The 5,337-nt window shown below is 46.9% G+C and overlaps 1 pseudogene; it reads right to left on the bottom strand.

Moving 5' to 3' along the window:
* Window positions 1–246: 246 nt before the first annotated feature.
* Window positions 247–5,337, bottom strand: part of LOC139229833 (zinc-binding protein A33-like) — a 46,775-nt pseudogene continuing 41,684 nt past the window's right edge.

Consider the following 5,337-nt stretch of genomic DNA (forward strand, 5'->3'; position numbering starts at 1 on the left):
AGGGGAGAGGGATTTATGGTTTGTAGTAGAGAAAATAAGACAGGTAATCTTTGCATTCCAGGATCATCCTGGAATAGTGGGCAATTTTGGTAGAGGAGAGAAGGACCTGATAGTGCTTTATCTGGTCCAGCCAGATCTGGTGATCGCCATATTATCGCTATAGACATTCTAGTGTGCGTGCGTTGGACTTAAGGGAGTGAAGATGAGAACCGTACCAGCGGGAATGACCATGGTGAGAGAGAGTAATTGTTTTAATGGGGACAAGGCAGTTTAATGCATGTTTCAAGCCAGCATTCCTAGACTCCAGTATGTACAGTGAACAGATATTACAGACAGGGTACAGTTTACAGTTAGATATATTCCCAGACTCCAGTAGGTACAGTGAACAGATATTACAGACAGATGACAGTGTACAGTTAGATATATTCCTAAACTCCAGTCTGTAAAGTGAATAGATATTACAGATTGTGTACAGTTAGATATACACTTACAATTCACCAGCCCAACACTTTCAACACCACCATTTATTGCCAAGCCCCTTTCCCGGTGCTGTTTGCTGCTGTGAGATGTGCAATATTTGCCCAGCAGTGGACACATTCTCTCCGTACTTTGACACATCAGTTTAGGAACCTACGGTTGGAAATTGTGCAGTATAAGAGGAGCAGTATTTTTTCCCTCATCGCACAATCCAGGATTGAAATAAGGAAACAGTTTCTCCGTGAATGTGTCAGTGAAAGTGTAGAGATTGGACATATCATCAGCATTGTAAAAGGTCACCTGTCCTCCCTCAAAGTCCAGGTAAACTCCGATGGTCCTGGGCTTCGGACTCGGGGTCAGAGGGACAGATGGGCTGACAACAGCTTGATATTCATTCCCATTTCTCAGACGCACAACCCAGTATCCATGTTTAGGCCGCAGTGTTAACTTTCCCTTCCTATTGGCTGACTCTCTGGCCACACCCAAAGTCCATTCAGTCTTGTCCCCGACCTCCACCTCCCAGTAGTGTTTCCCTGATGTGAATCCCTGTGACCCCAGGACAACACCAGCAGTACTGAATCTCTCCGGGTTATCAGGAAACTGTAATCCTCTGTCACCGATTCTCACATTGGTCCGGTCCTCAGACAGGATGAGCCAACAGTGCGCTGTGTTTGGGTCCAGGGTCAGTGAGGCTGGGACTGGGGAAATAAAATTGACATCATGTTAAATGTTTTCGACAGGGAAAAGTGGATGGGCGCAGGTTAATATCTAATGGCTGTGTCAGCCAGTGGCTCAGTGCGCGGCACTCTCGCCTCAGAGTCAGAAAGTTGTGGGTTCAAGTCCCACTCTAGAGACACGAGCACAAAAATCTAGGCTGACCACTACAGTACAGTGCTGAGGGAGCGCTGCACTGTCGGAGGTGCCATCTTTCGGACGAGACATTAAACCGAAGCCCCGCCTGCCCTCTTAGTTGAATTTAAAAGATCCCATGGCACTATTTCAAAGAGCAGGCGAGTTATCCCTGGTGTCCTGACCAATATTTATCTCTCAATCAACATCACTAAACACAGATTATCTGGTCATTTTCACATTGTTGTTTGAGAGCGCTTGCTGGGCACAAATTAGCTGCCACGTTTCCTGCATTACAACAGTGACTACACTTCAAAAAGTACTTCATTGGCTGTAAAACACTGTGGTCATCTGGTGGTCCTGAAAGATGCTATATAAATGCAAGACTTTCTTCCTATACCTGGACTTGGCATCCAGTCCACAGTTTCTGTCCTCAATACTGCAGACTGGTGACAGGTAACAGTATACAATTAGATAGATTCCCAGACTGCAGTATGTACAGTGAATAGATATTACAGGGGCCCAGTCTGATCACTGTCCTGTGAGTCCTGGGTCAGAGAGGAACACAATCAGTCAGGAGTCCCAGTCTGATCACTGCCCAATCTAAGGTCCCACATAAAGAACGGCCCCTTGAGTGAGGTCCCAGAGGCTGCTGCCCCAATGACCTGTACCCAGCAACAGGCTGCACCTTCAGGAGAGGGGGCAGAGAGCAGGAAACTAAGAAAGTGAACACAAAGCTGGGGAGTTTCTTACCTGGAGAGATGATCGGTTTCATTTCCTTCCACACTGCGTAGAGTAACGGGCCTCGAAATGCTGCATATTTTAGACTCGCCGACACCAGTATCTCCTCATCCTCACCTCTCTCTGCACCTTCACCGTCCTCACCTTTGTCCAGGTACCTGTTTGAATGTGATTGATTTAGTCGCACTCTGCTGGATACAAACTGTGAACACAGTGTCAGACCGTGTGTGGATCTGGATTGGATACTCACCTTTCTCTCAATCCTTTCAGTTCCTGCAGGACAGAGAATCAGAAACATTTTAATCAATATGTGCTATTGTATAGCTTGTACTTTTAATAAGAACATAAGAAATAGGAGCAGGAGTCGCACTTGGCCCCTCGAGCCTACTCTGCCATTCAATAAGATCATGGCTGATCTGATCTTGGCCTCAACTCCACTTTCCTGCCCACTTCCCCATAACCCTTGACTCCCTTATCGTTCGTAAATCTGTCTATTTTCACCTTAAATATATTCAATAGCCACAGTTCTCTGAGGCAGAGAATTCCAAAGATTCATGACCCTCTGAAAGAAGAAATTCCTCCTCATTTCTGTTTTAAATAGGCGACCCCTTATTCTGAAACTATGCCACCTAGTTCTAGATTCCCCATCTACCTGTCAAGCCCCCTCAGAATCTTATGTTTCAATAAGATCACCTCTTATTCTTCTGAACTCCAATGAGTACAGGCCCAACCTGCTCAACCTTTCTTCATAATAAGAATGAGGAGCAGGTATAGGCCATTCGGTCCATCGAACCTGCACTGCCATTCAATAAGATCATGGCTGATCTTCTCCCTCACTATCCCAATATCCCTTGATTTACTTAGTATGCAAAAATTTATCGATCACTGTCTTGAATATACTTAACGACTGAGATTTCACATCCCTCTGGGGCAGAGAACTCCAAAGATTCACCACTCAGAGTGAAGAAATTTCTTTCTCATCTCAGTCCTAAATGGCTGTCCCCTTATTCTGAGCCTGTGATCCCTAATCCTGGACTATCCAGTCAGGGGAAACATCCTCGCAGCATCTACTCTGTCCAACCCCTTAAGAATTTTATATGTTTCAATGAGATCACCTCATATTCTTCTAAACTCGAGGGAATATAGGCCGAGTCTACTCAATGTCTCCTCATAGGACACTCCTCCCCCCCCATCCCAGGAATCAGTCTGGTGAACCTTCGTGGCACTCCCTCAATGGCAAGTATATCCTTCCTTAGGTAAGGTGACCAAAATTGTACACAATACTTCAGGTGTGGTCTCTCTAAGCCCTAGATTAGTATAGCAAGACTTATTTACTCTTATACTCCAATACCTTTGTAATAAAGGAGAACACACAATTTGCTTTCCTAATTGCTTGTTGTATTTGCATGTTAACTTTCTATGATTCGTATACAAGGACACCCAGGTTCCTCTGAACACCAACATTTCCCAATCTCTCACTATTTAAAAAATATTATTTTCAATTTTTCCTACCAAATTGGTTACTTTGCACTTCTCCATTATATTCCATCTGCCATGTTCTCGCCCACACACTTAATATATCCCTTTGCGTCCTCCTCAGTTTATTTTCCCACCTAACCGTTATCATCAGCAAACTTGGATGCATTGCACTCAGTGTCCTTATCTAACTCATTAATATAGATTGTAAATAGCTGGGCCCCAGCACGTATCCTTGTGATACCCCACTAGTTACACGCTGCCAACCCAAAAATCACCCATGTATTCCTACTCTTTGTTTTCCGTCCATTTACCAATCCTCAATCCATGCTAATATATTATTTCCAATCCCATGAGTCCTAATTTTGGGCAATAACCTCTTGGGCCCAAGTTTCGGCCTTAGTTGCTCCTGATTTTTTGGAGCAACTGGTGTAGAACGGAGTATCTTAGAAATTCAAATTCTCGGCATTTAGTTTGCTCCAGTTCGAGTCAGTTAGAACAGTTTCACTTTGGAACAGAATTCTTTTTTCAAAAGGGGGCATGTCCGGCCACTTACGCCTGTTTTCAAAGTTTCGGCAGTGAAAACTTACTCCAAACTAACTTAGAATGGAGTAAGTGAAGATTTTTGTACGCTCGAAAAAACCTTGTCTACACTTTAGAAAATCAGGCGTAGGTTACAAATCAGGCGTGGGGAATGGGGAAGGGGGGGTTTAAAGGGAAGTTTACAAACATTAAACACTTCAGTTTTACAAATAAAGAGCCATCATCAATAATAAATGATAAAAACATCAATAAATCAACCAATAAATCAATCAAAAAAAATTAATAAGAAATATATATTTTTTTAAATCAATAAATAAAACATTTTCTATTTACCGACTGCAGCACTGGGAGCCCTCCAACAAGTGCTGGGATGGCCCCCCCCCCCCCCCCCACCACAGTGTGTCTCTGTCAGTGTCTCTATCTCTCTGTCTGTCTGTGTGTGTCTCACACTCTATGTCTGTCAGTGTCTGTGTTTCTGACAGCGAGGGGAGGGGGAGGAGGGGGGGTAGAGGGAGAGAGGGGGGGGAAGGGGAAGGGAGGGGGAGGGGAGGAGAAGGGGAGGGGGGAGGAGAAGGGGGGGAGAAGAAGGGAAAGGGGGGGGGAGAAGGGGAAGGGGGGAGAAGAAGGGGAAAGGGGGGGAGGAGAAAGGAAACTGGGGAGGAGAGGGGAAAGGGGGGAGGAGAAGGGGAAAGGAGGGAGGAGAAGGGGAAAGGAGGGAGGAGAAGGGGAAAGGAGGGAGGAGAAGGGGAAAGGGGGGGAGAAGGGGAAAGGGGGGGAGAAGGGGAAAGGGGGGGAGAAGGGGAAAGGGGGGGAGGAGAATGGGAAAGGGGGGGAGGAGAATGGGAAAGGGGGGAGGAGGAGAAGGGGAAAGGGGGGAGGAGGTGAAGGGGAAAGGGGGGAGGAGGAGAAGGGGAAAGGGGGGAGGAGGAGAAGGGGAAAGGGGGGGAGGAGGAGAAGGGGAAAGGGGGGGAGAAGGGGAAAGGGGGGGAGAAGGGGAAAGGGGGGAGAAGGGGAAAGGGGGGAGGAGAAGGGGAAAGGGGGGAGGAGAAGGGGAAAGGGGGGGAGGAGAAGGGGAAAGGGGGGAAAGGAGGAGAAGGGGGAAAGGAGGAGAAGGGGGAAGGAGGAGAGGGATGGGGAAAGGAGAAGGGGGGGAGAAGGGGAAGGGAAAGGGGGGAGGAGAAGGGAAAGGGGGGAGGAGATGGGAAAGGGGGGGAGGAGATGGGAAAGGGGGAGGAGAAGGGAAAGGGGCGG

Source organism: Pristiophorus japonicus, chromosome 19, assembly GCF_044704955.1.
Source record: "Pristiophorus japonicus isolate sPriJap1 chromosome 19, sPriJap1.hap1, whole genome shotgun sequence".
Taxonomy (NCBI): domain Eukaryota; kingdom Metazoa; phylum Chordata; class Chondrichthyes; family Pristiophoridae; genus Pristiophorus; species Pristiophorus japonicus.